The sequence below is a fragment of the Pinus tabuliformis genome, chromosome 9, assembly GCF_031772625.1.
Source record: "Pinus tabuliformis cultivar Carrire ecotype Pingquan chromosome 9, CPIR1, whole genome shotgun sequence".
Taxonomy (NCBI): Eukaryota; Viridiplantae; Streptophyta; class Pinopsida; order Pinales; family Pinaceae; genus Pinus; species Pinus tabuliformis.
The window spans coordinates 581117429-581142484 of NC_142307.1; the positions used below are offsets into that span (position 1 = coordinate 581117429).

A 25056-nucleotide genomic window follows, 5' to 3' on the forward strand; every position below is an offset into this window, starting at 1 on the left:
CTGTTTTTAGAAACACAGATAAATTAGTGAGACGAAAAACCTCCTAGAATGAAATTCGTCGCCAAAATAATAAGCTTACCTAAGTTGTTACATACATACACGATCTTATTAGCATCATTTACATTACAAATTTTGCAAAATGGCTTTATAATGACTCAAAAAGTTGATGGCTAATGATCTTGATCCTTTGAAAAATATGGTACAATTGCTTCCTTGGAACTTTGACAAAATGTGTGCAACAGGTCCAATATTTGGGTTACATCATTAACGAACAAGGCATGCATGTCGATCCGGCTAAGATCCAAGTCATTCGGGATTGGCCAACCCCGACCACTCTAATAGAGCTTCATAGCTTTTTGGGCCTTGCCAATTTTTATCAAAGGTTCATATTGGGATTCTCTCATATCACTTGGTCTTTGAGTAAAGTTACCAAAGGCAAAGCAAAAGCAAAGTTTTTCTAGTCTGAGTCCCAACAGAAGGCGTTCGTTGCGCTGAAGCAACATCTTTGCTCTGCAACAGTACTCACATTGACAAACTTGCAACAACCATTTGAAATTGAGACAGACGTCTCAGACTATGCTATTGGTGTTGTTCTCACCCAGCAAGGGCATCCAGTGGCCTATTACAGAGAGACACTTTTCGACACAATTCGGAAACACCCCACCTACAATAAAGAAATGTATTCCATTGTGCAAGCTTGTTGGCAATGGAAACATTACATTATGGGGAAGGAGACGGCCATCCAAAAAGATCACCGACCCCTCTCGTTTATACAGACACAAGGGAAGTTGCAGAACGATCGTCATCAGAAGTGGTCCACATATCTGCAACAATTCCATTTGAACATTAAATACAAGAAGGGCAAAACCAAACACGTTGCAAACTACCCCAATCGGCCCCTGATTGCAACACTAACCATTGTTCTCAACTCTTATGGCCACGAGACCTCTAGATGGCCACAACTATATAAAAATGATTCAAAGTTCACCACCACATACCAGATGCTAGTGGATGGCAAGCAAGTTTCAGACTTCCACCTCCAAGACACATTATTATGCTACCTAGGCCACCTTTGAGTTCCTTCAAGAGAGCGTGCCAAGTTGATTTGGGAGGCGCACTCCAGTCGAGTCGCGTGACATTTTAGTGTGGAGAAAAATGTGGCAGTACTACAGAAGTATTTTTATTGGCCAAAACTCCGACATGATGTTGGAAAATATATCAGATCCTGCACTGCATGTGCCATCGCCAAGCCAACCATCAAGAACGCCAAGCCAACCATCAAGAAGCAAGGCATGTACACTCCTCTGCCTACTCCTAGCCAACCTTAGGAATCCATCTCCATGGACTATATATCTGGCCTCCCTTCTACCAAGCATGGTAATGACTGTGTATTTGTGGTCGTGGACAGATTTTTTAAGATGGTTCTATTGGCAGCCTGCAAGAAGAGTATCATAGCAGAGGACATTGCCAAACTCTTCTTTGAATGAGTATGGGTACATTTTGGGATCCCACAAACCATTATATCATATCGGGATAGCAGGTTCCTAAGCACCCATGTTACTTGGGAGCGGGAGCGGGAGCGGGGAGCGGGAGCGAAAACGGGAGCGGGAGCGACCATTTTCAGAAGCTCCCGGTTTGGGAGCGAATCCCGGAGCAATTTTTTAAAAATATATATATTTTTTATATTTTTTAATTTTTGATACATATATGTCAACAAAAACATGTAGAATGATGAATTAGATATAAAAAACATAAAAAAGCATAGATTGAACCATATAACAACAATCATCTAGAAGTTATAATCTTCATCAACCACGTCCGCAAGTTAGTAACATAGTAACATACAACATATTGAGTCTCATGATTCATCAATCTTAAAGTTTCAAGCTTTCAAAATTCAATATATAACATTTATCATCATTGATCACCAAAGTTGTACTTGTAAGCTAAGTGTAACCATTACAACAAATAATATCTAACATGAAATGAAATGTTATAAAATGAAATGAAATGAAACAACTTTCAACTTTCATGAAGCATCATATTCATAATTCATTACTAATGAGTTATAATTGCCAACTTCAAACTTAAATTGTCATATATTGTTTAAAAAAATATCATAATAAATATGAAAGAGTCAATAGTTATAAAAGCTACTAGAAACTAGAAAAGAGAAGTAAATCTATTATCTATTTCTTATGCTTGGGCCTCTTGCCACCACGAGAAATGTCTAATTTTTTAGTCTTGTTGCAAAATCAGGATCTTTGTCATTAATATCACCCTCCAAGCATTAATATCCAGAGGTATCTTTGTCATTACCTTTGTATCTGTATAGGGATCTTTGTCATTAATATCACCCTCTAAGCATTAACATAAGATAGAAAAAGCATAGCATGTCAAGTCAAGATTTTGTTTGAGTGATGCGTACATTTTTAGAAGGGTCATGATAGAGGAGTTCGACAACCAATGTCACTAACATCAAGGTACATAGAGGGATTGGTACTCTTGATTAAATACGAGTTCCATACACTAATACATGACAAAATTCAATGGAAACATTGCAATCCCCCAATCCTGAAATCCTGAAAAACTGATAAGTCTGCTGGATTTTGAATGAAATCTAAAATTCTACTTTCTCCATATGAAATCCAATGAGGACGAAACCACTCTCAAACATCCTGAGTCATTTCATGGTAATGTTAAAAATTTAAGTAAAAGGATGAAAATGAAAATTAAAGAAAATGTCACTTTTACTTTAAGAATTTAACATTACCATGAATAGCATATCAATATTGGGCCTACACTTGATCATTAAGCTGCCCCACTCAAAAACTATTTGTTTCTTTCAAAAAAAATTGCATTTCAAACATTACTACAAAAAAAAAAATGCAAAAAAGGCAAAACGCTCCCGAAAAGGCAGGGAGTGAAATTTTTTTTAGGGAGCGCGCTCCCGACCCGCTCCCGCGCTCCCGCCCGAGCGCGGATTGGGAGCGGGAGCGGGAGGGGGGGAGCGCTCCCCCGCAACACTGCTAAGCACATTTTGGTCAAGCCTCTGGTCATTATTAGACACCAAGCTCACCAAGTCGACTGCATTACATCCCCAAACTGAAGGTCAGACCGAGGTCGTCAACAGGATGATTGTGCACATACTACGAATGTACAACTCCAAGCAACCACGAACATAGGATGAGAGCCTTCCTTATGTGTAGCACAGCTATCATAGATCTCTCCATAGCTCGACAAGCCACAGACCCTTTCAAGTGGGTATGGGATTTCAACCATTGTGCTTGATTGATATTGCAAAGAAGATCATCCGGGACTCTATCGACAAGCACATGGTGGCCTACATTCCCGAGCTGACTACCTCCAAGGAAATCTACGATAGACTGGTAAGCTTATTTAAAGTTAGTGATGCAAATCAAGTTTTGTTCCTTAAGAATAAGCTGAAGGAAATTAAGAAGGGCAAAGATGAAAGTATGCAAGCCTACTTCTTAAGGCTCACCGAGATCAAGAATGATCTCCTATCTATTGGGGAAGTCATTCCTGACAGGGAACTGATCATCACAACTCTTGGAGGGCTCCCATCCGAATGGTATGTATTCAGAACCACTCTTCTCAACAATAATGTAATTCCAGGATTTGAGGAATTGATGGCGAGATGCATTCAAGAAGAGACAAGGATGGAAGAGCAGGAAATGCCTGCATTTAGAGGCAATCCCGCTGCTTTCTCCTCCCATGCTAAAAGGAGAAATAATTCCAGAGAAAAATCTAAGGGAAAGGCCGACCAAAAGGTGGAAGGAAAGGAAGATGTTTCATTTGCAACAAAATTGGCCACTATGCGAGGGAATGTCCTGATAGAAAGGACACATCTCATGACGATGATCAAAATCACTCCAAGGGCAATTCCAACAACAATCAAAGGAAGGGCAGGTTCAATGGCAAAGGAAAGATGAATGCAGGAAATCAAGGAAGTGGTCAACCCTCCAAGAAGGCAACAAACTCCATGTATGAATCTAACGTTGTAAACAATAAGCAAGATGAATATTATCTGATATCGGCCCTCTCTACTACCTCTCCTCCGGACTCATTGGGCAATTGGCTTATTGATAGTGGTACCTCAAGGCACTTCACTGGTTATAAAGAAGCTCTCTCTAATCTAATAGAGGAGACCAACCTGGAAATTATTCTTGGGGACAACTCCAAATATCCCATGAAAGGCGTAGGGAATGTCTCTCTTCAATTGAATCAGGGTAATACAATTCATTTGCAAGAAGTCCTATATGTACCTGATCTCAAAAAGACCCTAGTGTCCATTTCGGAAATGGAAAACAAAGGCTACAAGGTGGTCTTCATCGATGGCAAGGTACGTGTATGGAAAAAGAATTTTAAAGATGCTTTCACTCTTGGGTTTGGGGTTGACTCTCTATATCAAGTCGAAGGAAGTCCGTTGGGTGTCATGTCTTGTGACACATCTCTTCAGTCCGAACTATGGCACTGGAGGTTTGCCCACCTTCATTATAAACCTCTACCCGATGTGAGACAAATGGTGACAAGGATGCTTGAGTTTAAAGTAGAGCAAGAAGGTGTATGTCTGGGATGTGCCAAAGGAAAGCTCAAAAGGGGACCATTCCCCTCAAGCCATAGCAAGACCTCCGGTATATTACAATTGGTTCACTCCGACATATCTGGTATGATGCCTGTGAACTCCTTGGGAGGATATTTATATTACCTCACTTTTACAGATGATTATTCTCGCAAGACTTGGATATACTTCTTGAAAAAGAAGGATGAAGTGTTCTCCTGGTTCCGTCACTTCAAAGCCTTGATCGAGAATCAAACTGAGAAGAAGATCAAGATCTTAAGGACTGATAATGGGACTAAGTATGAATCCAATGAGTTCCATGACTTTTGTAAGGAAGTTGGCATTAAGAGGGAGACCACAACACCATACACTCCTGAGCAAAATGGTGTGGCGGAAAGGAAGAATCGTATGATTATGGAAGTTGTTCGTTCCATGCTCCATGATCAAAGGCTTCCGAAGTTTCTATGGGTCGAAGCTGCAAATACCGCCGTATATGTTCAAAACCGATGCCCTCATCAAGTATTGGATTCCAAGACTCTCGAAGAGATGTTTACTGGTAAGAAACTTGATGTATCTCATTTTAGAATTTCTGGAAGTCCTGTTTATTTTCATGTGCCGAAAGAGAAAAGGAATAAATTGGGTGCATCTGGAAAGAAGGGAATCTTCATGGGCTATAGCGAAAATACTAAGGACTATAGAATCTATGTGGCTGGTCAAAGGGAAGTTGAGATTAGCCATGATGTCACCTTTGACGAAGATATGGCTCTTAGCAAAGTTGACAATCTTCCTATACTACGGAAATCTGGAGAAGTTGACACCAGCAAATCGGAGGAAAAGCAAGATGAAACAATGCCCGAAGTAGAAGAACCCATGGACCCTATTGATCCCCCTCTACAAGAGCCTTCCTCTTCTAGGAAGAGGCCCTCATGGCTTAAGGGGGCACTTGATGAAGCTGAAGGACACATTGCACCTAGAGGGACTTTCCAGGAAAGCAAGAAGCCAACCAGGTATCATGGATACTTGACCATTATGAACATGATCATTCAAAATTAGCCCTCATCGTTCGCTGAAACTATGAAAAATCAAGTATGGAAGGATGTTATGACTGAGGAATACGAGTCCATCATGAAGAACGATGTCTGGGATGTGGTTCCCAGACCCTAGGATAAAACTATTGTCACTTCGAAATGGCTTTACAAGATAAAGCATGGAGTTGATGGAAGTGTTGAAAAGTATAAGGCTCGTTTTGTCGCTCGTGGCTTATCTCAAAAGGAAGGTATAAACTATGACGAGATATTTGCACCTGTTGCTCGATATACCACCATCCACTCGATCATAACCCTTTTTGCCTCGCAAGGATGGAACCTACATCAGATGGATGTCAAGACCGCATTCTTGCATGGTTCGTTCAAAGAGGAAGTCTATGTGAAACAACCCGAAGGATTTGAGATTCATGATCGAGAATCTCACGTATGCAGGTTGAAGAAAGCTCTCTATGGGCTGAAGCAAGCACCCCAAGCTTGGTATGAGAGGATCGATAGCTACTTGATGAAGCTGGGATTCACTAGAAGTGAACCTGACCCTAACCTTTATTTTAAGGTTGAAGATGATAAACCTCTCATACTAGTGTTGAACGTTGACAACCTCTTTCTGACAGGTGCAAACCCTCTCATTCACAAATACAAGAGGGAGTTGGCTTCCTAATTTGAGATGAAGGACCTAGGGTTGATGCACTATTTCCTAGGACTGGAAGTCTAGCAGAAGCCAGGGGAGATTTTCCTATCTCAAGGAAAATATGTGGTGAAGATATTGGAGAGATTCGATATGGTGGACTGCAAGCCCGTGACTACTCCAATGGAGCTTGACTTCAAGAAGTTAAGCGGTAGTGTTGTTGAACCTGTTTTTCAAAATGCTACCGAGTATCGTCAACTCATCGGAGCATTGATGTTCTTGGTGAACTCCCGTCCGGATATATGTTTTGCAGTCAACACATTGAGTCAACATATGGTTGAGCCTCACCACACACATTGGATTGGTGCCAAGAATCTGTTAGGATACCTTCGCGGCACAATCACTCATGGATTGAGATACACTGTCGAAGATGTGAGACTACATGGATATACCGACGCTGATCGGGTAGGTAGTGTGGTGGACCGAAAGAGCACTTCCAGGTGTTGTTTCTCTTTGGGATCTGCCTAGATGAGCAGCAAGCAGAAGTCGGTGGCTTTGAGCACCGCTGAGGCAGAGTACATTGCTGCGAGTATGGCCTCCTGTGAGGTTGTCTAGTTGTGGAAGCTCTTCAGTGAGCTGTTTCGATTTACATTGGATACTACCGTGATCCTGTGTGACAACCAGAGCGAGATTCATTTATCAGAGAATCTCATATTTCATGATCGCTCCAAGCATATCAATATCAGGTACCACTATATCCGGGATATGGTGCAGCAGGGAGCAATAAGGCTCCAACATATCGGTACAGATGAGCAGGTTGTCGACATTCTGACGAAGCCCCTGGGAAAGGTCAAATTCTTGACTTTCCGAGAACGACTTGGAGTCGTTGAGAGACCCTCTTATGAGGGTCCTGCATGATGGATGCACTAAGCTCTGGGAGCTCCGGGGGGCGTGGGGTACTTCTTGGAGTGACATGCGACCACAGGGCGACTCACCCTCCCCTAGTGGTGCGCTATGTACAAGGTGAAAGGTTCAACCTTCCCCTGTGATACCCCATGGCAACTTAGGGACAGGATGATTGGTTCTCCTGTCAAGGCATCCTACCCATGCAGTCTGGGACTCATGGGAAGTACCTCTCATCTGATCAATGAGTAGGGAAATGGGGTTAGGGACCATAGTAGTACTATCGATGGATGCATCGTTGTATCTACCATACTCCTTATGCTATGATGAATTCCATTGATCTGGGATCAATGAAACTGATCTAAGATCAGTATGAGTGGTTTGAGACACTCTCTTCTGGCACTGATCTGGGATCAATAAGAGTGGTATGACACACTCTATGGGACTGACTTCGGGTCAATGGAGGATGGTATGATACATCCTCGATCATTTCTTCTTCTTCATAGTTCAGCAGAGCAGTGCAGTGCAGGGCAGTGCATTTGATAGCAGAGATAGTACTGACGGTCAGATGGATTAGCAGATGGAGTTCTCCCTAGTTGAGAGGGAGTGTTAAAATTGGCAACTAGGGCCAAACTCCATGTGGGTCATCTTATTTATGGCAGCTGATATTTTTCTTGGATTCCTCTTGTCGAGAGATGTAGGATTGATCTAACAATCATCCGATTCCGACAAGTATTTATGTAGATATGAATTTATTTGTATTTACTTGACAAAGTATCAAGGTCGGCCAGCAGCTAAATATGTGGCACACATGCTCAACGTTTCATATAAATACAAGTCCATCATCTCATCTCATCTTATATTCGTCTCTCTCTCTTTCCTTATTTGATTGGATTAACAAGGAGCAGCTCTCACGTGGGAGAAGAAGGACGCAGCAAGCAGGAGGACACAGGTCTGTTCCAACGTTGACTGTGGTTGACCTAGGTGCAGCAAGCAAGGGATGACTGCGTTGACCAGCAAGGGAGGTATTTTGACTATGGCCTAGTGTGGGGAGTCTCCCTCAAGCAAGCCGCAATTCTGATCTGCCATCCGTGGACCTGATTTGACTCACGAAGTGACCAGCGCTGACTGGTTAGGGCTGACCGCAGGGCTGCCAATACGTTGACCTGTTTTGACCATTTCTTTTGGGCTGTTTTGGGCTGACCTTCATTGTTGTTGAAGGCCGAGTTGACCAAGGTTGACTCAAGGTCATTTGTGGACCATTTGATCTACTTTGCAAGTGTTGGTTAGGGTTTCTATTACTGCTGTCATAAAATTACAGATCTGTACAATTGTACTATTTCTCTCTCTGCTGAACTATTGAAGATTATAGAAGAATTGATCAAAGGGTTTCCCTGCATTGGGGTTTGTCCCTAGCTAGCCGCCACATCTGGTGTCTCTTGTCTTGGCTTGTTTTCTGTCGATCTATTAATATTCTATCTACATTTTACTATAAGTTAATGTGATTGTTAATCAATGGCTAATAAGAAGAAATTGAAGTAAACTGCACTAAGCATAGAACATACCATAAATTAACTCCGTATTTTTGGTTTAAATCTGTATTTTATTTCGTTTCTGCATAAATCTGGATCACCAAACAATTATGTATGGTCTGCTCAAAATTCAAACCTCTACCTCAGAGAATAAGGTCTTATTTCTCAGGCATTCGGCTTTCTGCCTCAAAGAATCAATCTGCCCATAAATTTGGTCTATTGCCTTTAGAAAAATCTCCCACATGTACAGAAGATAAGAAGAGCTTTGAATTAGCTGCCCAGAATTCATCTTACTGTGGATAAACGAAAGAATAAGTGGTCTGAAATTGCTTTCCAGTTGATGAGGTTATATTGGCATATATATAGTGATTGGATGAACCCAAGTGGTGTGTTTATATGGACAGACCAACCTGTACTTCTTGGAGGGCCAACTTTACATTTTGGAGGCAAAAATAATTTAAATTTCAAAATTCATTTTCCCTCTCTTTTGAAGCCGACATGAAGAGCATGGCTTACATATTATTGAAAAGCTAGAACATTAATTATGAAGACTAACCATAGCTACAAATCCAACAGTGGACTCGTTCTCACTTCATTAGAGTCATTGTATATAGGCTTGAGTGTTACAAGTAGCATGAGATGCAAAATTCCATATGGTGAAAATCAAAAAGAGAAGATTGCTTTAAGAGATGACAACTTACATGCTGTCAAATGTCAAAGAATAATGGCAATGAAGACGCCATATGGAGGTGTCAAAAGATGTGCAAGACTGTTATATATGTACCAAACCTAATGAAAAGCTTACTGCCAGTCAATCAAATTGCAGAGGACCATTTCAAGATTGAATCTGATGAAAACACATGCCTCATAGAGGACAACAGGAAGAAAGATTAGTTGTAGAAGGTATTGAAGAAGGTGGTCCCAACAGATTTGCTCCTCGCGCTTTTAGAAAAGATATTGTCCATACTTCACAGTTTGCCTCCAATTCAACAGAAGATAGTTGTATTTTGAAGCTTGCATTTTCAGCAAGTAACATAGAGATAAAATTGCCAAAGAAGATGCATTGCGATCAAGCATGCAATAGAAATTAGTGCACAGTGACCTTTGTTGTCCCATGACTCATGAGAACTTCACAAATAGCAAGTTGAAAGTATTTCAACATATATTGATAATTTTTCAAGGAAAAACCGGGCCTGCTTTCTCAAGTACAAGTTAATTACTATTGAAAAAATCAAGGAATTCAAGTCTATGACTGGAAGGCAAAGTAGAAAGAAGAGTAAGGCTTTCAAGATAGAGAATAGGGAAGAATACAAATCTAATCATTTTTACAAGTATTACAGAACTCATGATATTGATAGACAGCTTACTTCCCCATATGCTCCACAATGAAACAATGTTGTAGGGATGAAAAATAGGACCATTATGGAGATGACCAAGACCATGGGCTAAGATTTCTCAGACAACTAGGCTGAAGCAATCCATAGTACATACAACCGTGTACTTCTTGAACAAAAGCCACGTTAGGGACAGCATAAACAACACACCTAAAAGGCAATGGAGTGGTAGTAAGCCACACATAAATCATCTCAGGATCTTTGGTTGTGATGTGCATGCACCTATGCCAAATGCTTAAGCTAGAAGACAAGTATCGTAAATATATTTATAGAGTACAATGAAGAGTTCAACACTAGGCACTTTGAATTAGAAGAGAGACATAATATTCAATAAAGATGAGGTCTTTGATGAAGATAACAGACAAAAATAACCAGATGAGATTGCCATGCCATAGCTTGTAGAAGACAAGCGTGACATTAAAAAGATTCAGAAGAAAAGAAACGCAGTATAAGAAATGAAGACAAGACTAGGCCAGCAGAAAGTGGTAATTAAAGATAGTGCCAACAAGGCAAATCATAATAAATCATCTCTAAAGTTCAAGAAAACACCAAAGAGTATCTACAAAAAAATGAGGGATTCAAAGATACAGGGGCCCGGATTATCTCAGACAAACGAAAAGGGCAGAAAGTCAAGAAGCCAAAAGCAAACAGCTTTAGATCAAACAAATGCTGCTTTGATTTGTGTAATGTACATAAGTATATGAATAATATATTATTAAAATATAAATATAATATACAATATATATTTAATAGTTTGCGGTGCTGTTCTTTAGGGGTAATTTGGCATGGTTGTTGTGACAATGATCCATGTTCAAACTCTGATCAATGTTCAAACCCAGACGGGCAAGCCCCCTTCATGTATGAGAAGACTGAATGTGGTCATTATCAATGTTCAAACCGTGGCGGGCAAGCTCCCTTCATGTATGAGAAAACTGAATGTGGTTATTGCTATTGATGTGATCTTGGGAAATTATTGTAAAATATGTCAGTATTCACTTAAGTGCGAGAGGAGATGATGGACAGAGTATTTTCATCATCAGAGACATTCTAGTGTACGTATGCAATACAGAGCGATTACCGGTAATGCCGAAGGAAAGTAACAAAAACAGATTAAGCCGATTATTTAATTTCAGATATTGCAGCATAAATAGTATTTTCCGAGGAGATCCCAAAAGAAACAGTAACTGTCAATGAGGTTTGCCAGGTTATTGAGAGCGGGTTCCTTTTACTGCACCCACCAATAAATCAGGAAGTCGTTGCTTAGGAAATATAGAGTAGGAGAGGCAGGCAGGAAAGGATTCAGAACAGATGAAGAAAATTTAGAGCCGATTGTTTTACCCTCCAACTCACCGTATTCAGTGAGAGGCCGGCAGGAAAGGATTCAGAATCGATGCAGAAATTTTAGAGCCAATTGTTTTACCCTCCATCTCAACGTATTCAGAGAGAGAGGCCGGGAGGAAAGGATTCAAAACCTATGCAGAAAATTTAGAGCAGTGAAATAGTTGACCATTGTCAGTTGTACACTTCACTCAACCCCACATCAAAGTTCTGTAGCAGTATACACACTCAAAACAACACTCTTTCAACAAGGCTTCAGCATATATATATATATATATATATATGCTGCTTACCAACAACATACAAGATGGCAACACACAACAATCTGGACTACTAGACAGTACATACTTGGGCAATTCAGCTCTCAAGGAAGCCTGCTACAGCATTTAATTCTTGATGGTTGATACTATATGAATGATATCAATGCCAAGATTCAGATTTCATGAATTGATCCTCTGATGGAATGAGAATTCAGTCTACTTTTTCTGGAAGAGATAATCTTTGCTAACAAACCCAGCCAATATAATACTTTTAGAATCTGAAATTTCCTCTGCCTCTTTAAATAATTCCTCACTCTGTTATGCCGATAATTTTCTGAGTGTGCTTAATGTATTGTTGTTTGGAGATTTTGTCAAACGGTAAGAAGACTAACATGCTGTAGGTTATTTTATCTCCATGACAATTCATACAATGATTCGTATACACCAAAAAGGCTCCCAAACAACTTACACTACATATATCAACGCTGGAAAGACCTTTCTTGCTTAACAAACGAATACACAGTGAGCAAATAGGAAAAGACTGAACCTGGGAAACACACCAGCAGAGCAGTCTTCAGTACAGCGGTGAAGTTGAAGATGGATGCCGGCTATTAGACGACCAATATATACTCAGAAATGTATTCCCAATGCACAGTGATTTCCAAACAGCGATGGACCAGAGATATGAATTCCCTCGAGCAGACTGGAAACTTTTACATCTGGTATATATAAAATTATGAGCGCAGAAATAAACAATAGCTTGTTCTTGATGATAAATCCCACGCTTCTGTGAATGAACTCCCTGATGCGGCCTTCAACTAGGTGATGAATGCAGACACATCCCACAAGACAACTCGTGGGAGTCTGGAATGACTCGTCCCATAAGAAAAGAATTCTCCCACAATCCCCACGCTATTCAGACAATGGTATACCGCCCATTTAACAAATAGCGTCAACCTCCTGTGAATAAATAGCAGGTACAGCCAGCAAAGGTAGCTCAGGATCCTTGTGGTGACAGGAAAATCGATTCCTCGTTTAGAACTCGACCAATAAGTTCCCTCTTCTTACAGGAATCATAATAAATGGCTTCTTCTGCTACATTAGTAAGAATGCTGCCCAACCAATTATCAGTCGTCCTTCTGGTGTGCTAATCTCAGCCTATAACTTTTGCTTGAAATTTCCGCCTTCCTGTGGATGAATTCTGAGGAAATTGTGGAGAAATAATACTTGGAACCCTTGCCCCCTTTGAAAAGAACTGCGGCCTCTGAACAAATTGACAATGCTATCAAATTCGGCTTCTAAGCAATGGTTAACCAGATCAATTAAAACCCGCTCCAGACTTCGAATTGTGGAAATTTGAATGACTCAGCGATGCGGCTTTCAAACCAGTAACTCGAATTAATTGTAACGTTGTGGTTACCTAAAAATATTCAAAGGTTTCTCTGCCTGAAATTGGCCCCAATTAAAAATGATAGGTGGCCGTTTAACTTTCCACAGCACCTTGAAATATTGACGCAACCCCAATTAAACTCTGAATTTTAACAAGGCCTCAAAATAATGACTTGGCCCTTAAAGGTTAGGAAGTAGCTTTTACGGCCCCTTTCCAATTGCTTTACCACCCACGTTTTAAAATAATGTACCACCACTTTTGTTTTTTTTCTTGTAAAATCGCTCAATGTCCTTTTAAAATTTCGATAAATGTTTTCTCAGCGTTTCACAAAAAAATTAATTCTCATGGGCTTTATAAAAGGTTCTTTTCATAAAAATTTATTTCTTGGTCCCAATCTTATGAAAGAAATTTATTCTGCAACCAAGACACGACTCCAGAAATAATTTTCTTTAGATCTCTTATAAACTTTCAGGTTGGCAAGAATACCAGCTCTAATACCATTGTAATGTTCCAAATTAAAAAAATTTGGGACAAATGCTTCATATAAAATTAACATGCATTTTCTAGAAGATTGTCATGTGAAACCAGAACCATAAATTTATAAATTGCACGAAAACTCATTAAAAGATCACAACATGAGAAACAATGAGAAATGCAGCAACCAAAACCCAACTTTATTATATATAAATAGATGCCAATACAATAGCTGGGAATGACCCTCCGTTCTCCAAACTGAAATAGAAAAACAATCAATACACCTTTGGATTTGAATGAATCCACTAAGGGGAGATGGGTGCTCGCCCAAGCTCTCTATATCACCCAAGGGAGGTTTTAGTCCTGGGGCTACCAATGGAGTAGAACACTGGGTCCTCAACTTCTCATACAAGAAACAATATCAAAAACCAAGATGTCCTCCAATGGTCTCCTCCTTCTCTTTTATAGATTTGATGGACTTCTCTAGAACCTTCTATTTTATTATTATTTTAATCATGGAGCACTTTTCTTGCTTTTACTCCAATTAAAATATTCTTTTAATGCGAGAAAAAGGTAAATTGGCCACCATGTCTCCTCAGGCCACTGAAACTAATATCTAACCATCCCATCTTGTAGATCTTCCCGTTTCGGTTCCAACGAGCTATTACACTGAGGTGTTCCACCAATTAATCTTCTCGAAATGCCACCTCGGGCATAATTAATTAAGTTATGCCCAATAATAATGTTGATTTCTGAAAGTTGTTGGAATGCGACGAAACGAAAGGCAAACTGTGCGGATGGTGGAATATGCCAAGCGAATGCCATCAAATCTCATAAAAACTCCACAAAACTCCATCAGAATCCTTGATGACATAAACCTGCTCCAATGACCTGGCCATCTCATGCCCTAGAAATCCACCCTGGTTGCACTATGAAGAAGGGTAAAAATGGGGACATGACATTCTGAGTTGTCTCCATTCACCGTGCTTGCACTAATTGGTTATTGTGGAGACCATGATCACAAACTCTTAGTGTGAGTACATGCCTAATGGAAGCCTGCAAAAGCACCTTTACTATGATGGTGAGAAGCCACCTTTCCCAACTATCGCTTTTATGTTAGACTCCATGAAATTTTATATTTTTTTATTTTATATTTTTTTTTTCGAACTGGTGAAGTTCAAACAAAAAAACTTAATTTCATGCTAATTAGCCACTGACATTTTTGCCATAAGTCTATGATGTCTATGGTGAAGATAGGGCTTTAGAAGCACAAGTTATCACTCCTCGGAGCCAAGTAGTTGCCAAGTAATAGATTATGTTAACTTCTTATCATTTCCCCATTTATATTGGAAATTAGGAGAGCCCCATCTAGATGTGATAAGCACCTCTAATACACAAAGTTCAAGGTTGTGTGAAATCGAGATATGCATCCTTTTGTAGAAATTCCCTATAGGTTCAAACTGCTAATTGTAATTTACTAAAACAATAAACTTGAATCTACTCTACCAACTTTGGAAATAATTAACGATCATGAAATCACGAAGCATACAAGAGAAATAATTCAATCAGCACATTACACAATGATTTCCTAGGGAAAGCCACAACTAAAAATCCCTATTATTTGCATATTGCATTAGTCAAAAAAATATGAGAAGATTGCAATGGTTTACTCAAACCCGAGCAACCTTTGCACTATCTTTATCTCTCTCACTGCTTCCTAAACATGCCTTGGCCAATACTTAACCAAATTTCTACTAGCTCAAGTCCCTATTTCCTTGTGTTGTTTCCTTGGAAATTAGACCCTATTAATTAGGGAAATTCCTCATCCACAAATACGCAATACATCATAGGCCTTCCTTTCACTGCATGCACCAGTTGTACAATTTGGATGATTATACAACTAATAGTACACTACCCTTGAACTCCAATCTCAACTGTGTAACTCATAGATCACACATGCATGAGTTATTTATGGTTGAATTATGAGTTAACTAGTTGAACACTGAAGTTGCACCCCACTGCTAGACCTCTTACTAGTTCCTCCAACAGTTGGAACTAGTTTAACTGATTTTAACTCAATTAAATTGAATTAATTAATTATAACTCAAAATAAACTCACCCAGGGATCCTATAAAGTAGAAGTCACTCTACATGACTCAAGTTAGACCCTCAACTCAAATTAACTAAACCAACTAAGTCAAACTAACTTAATTAACTCATACAAGTTGCCTTGTGATGTAGAATTACAATTTTTCTCCTAATTTAATTCAAGGGAAAATTAAATTGGGATTTTCTTGTTGCATTTTCAACACTCCCTCTCAACCAGCAAGGGATTATTAGATACCTAATTCTTCCTCTATGGAACTCGAATTTTTCTCTTGAAAGTGCCTTAGTCAAGATGTTTGCATCTTGTTCCATTGTAGGAATGTACTCCAACAACATGATTGTCCTCTGCATACAATCTCCTAGATGATGATACCAGATGTCGATATGCTTGGACCAATTACGAAAAAACTAGATTCTTAGAGAGTTTGATACAATTCTATTGTCACAGTAAATCACTGTAGGATCCATATGTTGACCAAATAACCCAACAAGGATCTTCCTCGTCCAGATAGCCTCACAAGCTGCTTGACTAGCAATCACGTACTTTGCTTTTGTTGAACTGAGTGCAACTAATCTCTGCTTCCTATTGTACCAAGAAATTGTTGTTGACCCAATATTGAAGATTCCCCTTGATGTGCTCTTCTTGTTGATGGACTTCCTACCCAGTCTGTATCTATGAAGCCTTGAAGCTTCACCCCCTCTGTCCGTTTGTACCAAAGACCAAACTAAGTGGTGCCTCTGAGGTATCTCAACACATGTTTAGTTGTCTTTCAATTCAGTTTGGTTGGCTTAACCATTGCTTCACTAATTTGGTTAACTGCAAAACACATGTCTAATCGTGTGTTCACCAAGTACATAAGTGAATCCACAAGCTGCCTGTAAATGGTAGCCTCTTCCACTTCACCTAAATGAGCATCTTCCTTCCTCCAATTCCCTGCTAGAGGAGTTTCCATCGGTTTACTGCTCTCCATGTGGAACTTCTTCAATATGTTGTCGACATACTTGCCCTGAGAGACAAACAATTCCTCATCTCCTTGCCATACTCCCATACCAAGGAAATAATGCATGAGCCCTAGGTCCTTCAACTTGAATTCTCTTGCAAGATTTGACCAACTTCTCATCACCTGTTACAATTAAATCATCAACATATTACTGTAATCAACAATTTACCTTCAACCACAATATGGTAAAGGTTTCCATATGCTTCACTTTTGGTGAAGCCCAACCTGGTGAGATAATTGTTGATCTTGGTGTACCAAGAATAGGGTTCTTGTTTCAATCCATACAATGTTCGCATGAGTCTAAACACATGTGAATCTCTGTCGAAGGTCTCAAATCCTTTCGGATGCTCAATGTACACCTCTTCCTCAATCACTCCATTGAGGAATGTTGCCTTCACATCCATCTAATGTATCTTCCATCCCATTTGCACTGCAAGAGCTATAATTGATCTGATTGAAGAGTACCTTGCTACTGGAGAAAAAGTCTCCTCATAATCAATTCCCTCCACCTGAGAGAACCCCTTGGCCACAAATTTGGCCTTGTGTTTCTCGATGCTTCCATCTGCTTCTTGCTTCACCTTGTAGATCCACCTGGAACCTACCATTGACTTATTCTTTGGACTTGGGACAACTTCCCAAACATTATTTCTGACTATGGAATAATATTCCTCTACCATGGCATCAACCCATACTGGCTTCTGCATTGCTTCCTCGAATGAGGATGGTTTTGTCTCAACTAGCTCACTCATTAGATCCATGTACCCAATGTACCGATCTGGTGACCTCCTCTGCCTGTGTTGTGATGTGGGTGCTCCCACATTCTCTCTAGAATCATGCAATAATCTGTCAACTTCCCTGGTGCACTTCCTTCCATCTCTGGATGTCTCTGCATGAGTGGGTGCTTCCACTTTCTACTCCACATCATCCTGAGGTTCTTCCTTTGGAGCCAAATGCTCCTCATCCGCATGTAACTGAAGCTCCCTCTCAAGGGAACATCTTGTGGCCTTCTCTTCATCGAACTTCACATCTATAGGAACAACTGTCATCCTGTGAGATGGCAGGTACACCCGATAGTTGTGAGGTGTATTATGCCCAACTCTATTGTCGGTTCTAGCTTTTTCCTTGCATCCTTGGAAACATGATAGTAAGATGAACCAAAGATCCTGAAGTGTGCCACATCTGGTTTCTTACCTGAAAAAAGCTTCTTCTAGTGTACTCATCCTGAGAATCCGACGAGGACTCTTATTCTTCACATATACTGTTCTATTGCATGCTTCATCCCATAAGTGCAATGGTAGGCCCTGATCATGTAACATCGCTTGTGCATCCCACAATGCTTTTGTTATTCCTTTCAACAACCCTCTGTTGTGGGTTATGGGGTGTTATTAACTCTCGTCAAATGCCTTCTTGTGCACATAAGTTCTTGAACTCATTCGACACATATTCTCCATTGTTATCGCTCCTGAGAGCCTTCACTTTCCTGCATGTGTCTTTCTCAACAAGTGCTTTAAACTCACAAAATTTTTGAGAATGTTTGGTTTTTCTTTTGCATGAAGAATATCCAACACTTACATGAGAAATCATCTACAAAAATCACATAATACTTGTGCTTGGCCATGGAGGTTGTCAAGAATGGTCCACACATATCTGAGTGAACTCTTTCAAGGATTACTTGTGCTCTACTGTCATTATCATGAAAAGTGGCTTTGGTGTACTTCCCTAGTGTACACCCTTTGCATGTATCTCGCTACTCTAGTGTACCCTTGAGAAGTCTTATAGAAATTTGTTGCATGATCTTTAAGGCTCCATGGTGAAAATGGCCAAGTCTCTTATGCCATAATTGTGGGTTTTAACCCCGTATAGAAATTACCTGCATATGAATTCTAAAAACATAAAATAAACAATGGCGAGAGCATAACACATAAAATAAATATACACAGAGATTTTCCCCTGGATCCCAAAACCGGGACTACCAGATTGATTTTTCATTATATTCCTTTCAATGTTACAATACATATATATACATGTTGAAGCATCCATAAACCCCAATCCATTAACCCTATATTAGAACATAACTGTAGTTCCCTTGACTGGATCCACAAAATACCATGGACCGAAAACCAAAACCATGTGCAAAATCATGCACAAAACCATAGGTAGGTCTGCCCAGCTAATATAGGGTCCAAAAAAAAATTCCCAGGGCTAACCCCCTGGCTTAACTTCTAGGGCTAGTCCTAGAAAGAACATAGCATAACCTAATGTTCTCACACTTGTCGTTTTCTTTCCACATGAGAGCTCAATCATTGATCCAACCCCTACAACGCCCATTGTTTCTCTATACCAAGGGAACTTCTCAGTGCTCACAAACTTTGTCAATGCACCTACAGTATTCTTCAAAGTGTCCACCTTTACTAGCAATACCTTTTTTGTCTTCTACCATATCCCTCACAAAGACATGAATGTGCTTTGTCTTTGAATGATAAGCAGGGTTCTTTGCCAAGAAAATCGCACTTTGGTTGTCCCATACTATCCTTATAACTCGATGTACTAACCCCATACTTGAACACAATCTCTGCAACCAGACTGCTTTCTTGCTTGCATGAATGGCTGTCATGTATTCAACCTCTGTAGTTGAAAGTGCACTACAGATTTTCTGTTACTCATCCAACTGACTGCACCTCCAAATAGGTTAAACACATATCCACTTGTAGATCTTCTCTGATCCATATCTCCAGCCCAGTTTGCATCAACAAAGCCACGGATGTCCAAAACTCTATCTAATCCTAGTCTTCCTTGGTAGCACAAACCATAATCACTAGTGCCATGCAAATACCTGAAAACCTACTTCAATGTTTTCCAATGCTCCTTCCCTGGTTTTGACATAAACTTGTTCAATACTCCCACTGCATGTGCAATGTTTGGTCTAGTATAGACCATTGCATACATCAGACTACTGATTGCACTTGCATATGGAACACGAGACATGTCTTCTTCCTCTTCTTGTGTCTTGGGACACTGTTCAACAGATAACTTTACACCTACAGGAATAAGAACCTTCACTGTTTTACTATCATACATATTAAACCTCTGCAATATTGTCTCGACATACTTCCTTTGGTTTAACAAGAGCTTCCTCTTTGCCTGATCTCATTTAATTTCCATGTCCAAAATATAGTTTGTAGCACCAAGATCTTTCATGTTGAATTTGGAGGACAATTTGGTCTTCAAATCTTAGATATGTCATTTCCAACTAGCAACATATCATCCACATAGAAGACCAGATAAATAACATGGTCACCAATTAATTTAAAATACACACAGTGATCTGCTTTGCTTCTGGTGAAGCCAAGTCCCCATATAAATGTATCAAATTTTTGATACCACATCCTTGGTGATTGTTTTAACCCATATAGAGACCTTTTTAACTTGCATCCCAGTTCTTTCTTACCCTTCACCGTAAAGCCTTCAGGTTACTTCATGTAGATCTCTTCTTCCAGATCCCCATGAAGAAATGTTGTCTTCACATCCATTTGTTTTACCTCAAAATCAAAAGTAGCAACAACAAATAAAAGTAATCTAATAGAAGCTACCTTGGCAACAATATCACCAAAATCAATTCCATGCACCTGGGAATAACCTTTTGCTACCAACCGAGCTTTGTATTTCTCCACCTTTCCTTCTGCATTCATCTTCTTCTTAAACACCCATTTGTTGCCAATGGGTTTCCTTCCAGTTGACAACTCCACCAAATCCCAAGCCTCATTTTTGTGCAAAGATGCCATTTCATCAACCATGGCCTCTTTCTAGAGTTTGCCATCCTCTGGATCTACTGCTTCCTTCACAGTTTCGGATCATCATCAGTAATAGATAAAGCAAAATTTGAACAAAAAGCAGATGGACTATACCTTTCTGGCTGCCTTCTTTCTCAAACTAATCTTCTCACAACCAAAGTTTGTGGCTCTTCATCTTATGATTCCTCTTCTGTTGTAGAGTTTGATTCTTCCTCCTTTAGCTCAATCTCTATCTTCTTAGGTTCCTCTAGTAGGACTTCATGTTTAATAACATCTTTCACCTCTCTAAACGCCACATCTCGGCTGTACACAACCTTCCTTTTTACTGGGTTCCAAGGCTTATGACCTTTTCAACCATCCTTATACCCAATAAAGATGCACTTTTCATATTTATTATCCAACTTTGTTCTTTTCTCCTTTGGAACATGTACATATGCATGACATCCAAATACCCTCAGATGTGAAAGAGAAGGTTTCTTACCAGTCCATAGCTCTTGTGGAGTCTTATCCTCCAACGCTGATGAAGGTGATCTGTTGACCAGGTAATATGCAGTCTCCACCGCCTCTGCCCAGAATTCCTCTCCTAACCTGACACCACTGAGCAAGCTTCTTGCCCTTTCCATCAACATCTTGTTCATTCTTTCTGCAACTCCATTTTGCTTAGGTGTGTATGGAGTAGTATTTTGTTGTGCTATACCACACTTCTTACATGACTCTTCAAATTCCTTCTTGTAAAACTCTCCATCGTTATCTGTCCTCGACACCTTTATCTTCTTCTCTATCTGATTTTCCACCAGAGCCTTAAATTCTTTAAACCCATCAAAGACTTCAGATTTCTTCTTGAGGAAATATATCCATGTATTCCTTGAGAAGTCATCTATAAATGATGCATAGTACACAAACTTCCCTAGTGATTTAACTGACACAGGTCCAAACACATCACTGTGCACAAGCTCTAATATATGTTTCGCTCTCTTACCACAAGAGGATAAACTCACCCGATTCTGCTTCCCATATACACAATTTTCACAAAAATCAAAATCCATAGAGCTATTAGACATACCTTTTACCACACCTTTACCATGAAGTATTTGAAAGCCCTTATCTCCAATATGTCCAAGCCTTTGATGCCATATCATGGTCTTTTCTCCAGAGACCACTAGATTTTTTGCTCCACTTTCAGGAACCACATAATTGTTGCACCCATCAATAATAATGCTACCTTGCAGCTTGTACAGAGTTCCAATCCGAACTCCTCGCATCAATACCAGTGCTCCCCGAACCATCTTGCAGGTATCTTTCTCGAACACTGTTTTTACACTTGCATCATCCAACTTGCTTAAAAAAATCAATTTCTAGCTAATGCAAGAATATGTAGAACACCCGGAAGTGTTCTAAGCCTTCCACCTTGCAACTTCAACTTGACTTTTCCGCGACCAATGATTCTAGCCTTCCTGTCATCCCCTAAGAAAACATCACCACCATCATATTTCTCATACTCGCAGAACCACTCTCTATGGGGAGTGAAGTGAAAGGATGCACCTGACTCAATCAACCATGCCTCATGATCTACATGTGTACTTGAAGAAGAAGCCAAGTACACATCCCCACCTTCATCTGAGGTGGTTTTCGCCTCTGTAGAAGGAGCATCATCATATCCCTTTCCTTTCTCAGGAGCTTTAGATTTACAATCCCTTTTGTAGTGCCCTTCCTTTCTGCATTTCCAGCACACCTTTACAGATTTTCTTGGAGATTTAGATCTCCCTCTAGATTTAGATCTCCCACTCAAGGACTTATTTTTGTTTATGTTCTGAGAGCGTCCTCGTACAGAAAAGGCATCACCATTCTAGCTCTCCATATTTTTCTGATTCATCTCCTCCGTCAGTAAGGATGAGACTATTTCATCAAACTGCAAGGCAGTTGCATTGCTACCTATTACAACAACTAGACTATCCCACGAATCTGGTAGAGAACACAACAAACTAATGCACTTATCTTCATATGAAATTTTAATATCAACAAATAATAACTGACTTGCCACTGTATTAAATGTGTTCAGATGCTCTGTCACCAAGTCTCCATCTTTCATCCTCAGGTTATACAGCTTTTTCCGTAGGAACAATTTATATTCACTAGAGACATAGATTGGTACAAAGTACCTAAATTGTCCCACAAAGCCTTTGTCCTAGCTTCCCCTGATACATTCAGAAATACTGAATTTGACACACACAATCGTATTGTGCTTTTTGCCTTCTGATCCAACTTCTTCCAGTCTTCATCGGACATTGTCATTGGTTTAGTACCGGATCTAATGCGATAAACTGATCTTTATCCACCAACAGATCCTCCATCTTGAGTTCCCATAACTCAAAAATCCGACCATTAAATTTCTCAATCCCTATCTTTCCACTGGTCGCCATCTTGTTTCACCACAAGAATTGATCCCACATATCTCCCACTGAACAGGGTCTACCACAGGCCCGAGAAAAACCCCTCAACAGCAAAGGTGTCCCCTTGAAGCCAAAACAACTCTAATACCAAATGTAGGTTTTAACCCCATAAAGAAATTACTTGCATACAAATTCTAAAACCATAAAATAAACAATGGTGAGAGCATAACACATAAAACAAATATACACCGAGATTTTCCCCTGGATCCCAAAACCAGGACTACCAGATTGATTTTTCATTATATTCCTTTCAATGTTCCAATACATATATATATATATATATATATATATATATATATATATATATATATATATATATATATATATATATATATATATATATATATATGTCGAAGAATCCATAAACCCTGGATTAGAACGTAACCGTAGTTCCATTGACCAGATTTACAAAATATCCTAGACTGAAAACCATCGCGCCCAAAACCATGTGTGAAATCCATGCACAAAACCATAGGTAGGTCTACCCACCTAATATAGGGTCCAAAAAAAAATTGCGGGCCGCTCCCCTGGACCTCGTAGATGGCGGCTACCGCCCCCCTCAAACCCCTGACAGAGGGGGTTGCCATCCCCCTGTTGCGCCCAGCTTAACTACTGGGGCTAGTCGTGGAAATAACATAACACAACCCTACAATAATTCACCAATGTCTCAACTTTGCACCTTCTCTACTTTCATGCTCAAGGCATCAAAATCTTCTACATCCAATTTGTAGAGGTCCTTCACCTAATCCGCTTCACTTGTCCTGTGACAATGTGTCTAAGTAAAGCCTTTCCTTTGCTAAATATCACGTTGTAGCCATGGTCTTCCAACATAGCAACTGAAACTAAATTCTTCTTCAGACTCGGAACATACATGGCATATTTTAATGTGAGAGGAGAACCAAACTCCCTCTGAAAAGTAACTATACCAATATCGTTTGTGCTATACCTTCCATCATCTCCCGTCTTGATGTGCATCTGGAGGTCCTTCTCCTCCAAGTCACTAAAAAATTATTTGTTGCCTGTCATATGGAACGAGGCTCCATTATCCAGATACCGCACACTACCCATCATCAATGTCACCATGCATGCAATGAGGGTGAAATCCAACTCGAATTTTGAAGCTAGATTTTCACCTGCCGCTCCTCTTGAGGGATACTCGGCGGCCTTCTTGTGCGGAGACTTCATGGCATAGTGTCCCAACTCATGACAGTGAAAAAATTTAATCTCTAACATGTCCTTCTTCTTCCCTCCTAACTAGAATCTCCTTTGGATTGGGATTTCTTCCCTTTGCCTTTATTTTCGTCTCCATCCAAGGCGCAGTTGTCATCATCATCATGCTTGGATGAGGTTCCATCTCTAGTGTTTTGCCTTATCCCTTCTTGCACCAAGTCAGACCACAATCACTCCCAATTTGGTAGCTTCTCCCTCCCATTTAATGAATCTTGGTAGTTGAGTCATCTCTTGGGAAGGCCTAGAAGTTTTAGGCTTACCAGATCATCTTCAACAACTGTAATGCCAACACTCCCAAGTTCATCCCGACATTAGGTGAACCTGCTCAGGTACTGTGGTATTCTGTCGCCCTTCTCCATCTTGATCTTCTAAAGCTTGTCCTTCTGTGCCAGCTTCCTGTGGTCATTGCCGTTCTAAAACAAGTCTATCAATGCTTTCCACATTGCATATGGGGTATCTTTCCCATGGAGATTTGAGACAATATGATCTCAAATTCCTTCTAGAATGATCCTCCTCGCCTTTGCCACATATTTCTTCCACTCTGCCATATCTTGAACATCTGTTGTTGGAGGCTTAGGAATATCAGTGTTTATGAATTCCTTTAGCATGTTGTCTTCCAACACTGCCTCTATTTTTTCCTTCCAAGAAATATAATTCAAATTTCCCTAAAGGGCATACTCGAGTCTCAATCCATAAAACGACATCTTGTTGGCTCTGAAGAATAATCCTGCAAATTCGATTTACCTGCAAAGACAGACTTTAATTCTTCTCTTCTATTTTGATTCTTGCTCTGCTACCATGTAGAAATTCCTTGTAGATTCAAACTGCTAATTGTAATTTACTAAAACAATAGACTTGAATCTACTCTACCAACTGTGGAAACAATTAACGATCGCGAAATTGTGAAGCATACAAAATAAATAATTCAATCAAC

General features: G+C 39.9%; 1 protein-coding gene across 5 annotated transcripts in view; it reads right to left on the minus strand.

Moving 5' to 3' along the window:
• LOC149149890 (U11/U12 small nuclear ribonucleoprotein 35 kDa protein-like) overlaps positions 1-13253 on the minus strand; it is a 96842-nt gene extending 83589 nt beyond the window's left edge. The window contains exon 1 of one of the 5 annotated variants that reach the window (XM_089440290.1): positions 12241-13241. The gene's annotated coding sequence lies outside the window, so the exon portion shown is untranslated. Of the gene's footprint in view, positions 1-12227 lie in introns of all 5 variants that reach the window. The other 4 variants (XM_089440289.1, XM_089440288.1, XM_089440287.1 and 1 more) reach the window with 4 other exon arrangements.
• Positions 13254-25056: the final 11803 nt, after the last annotated feature.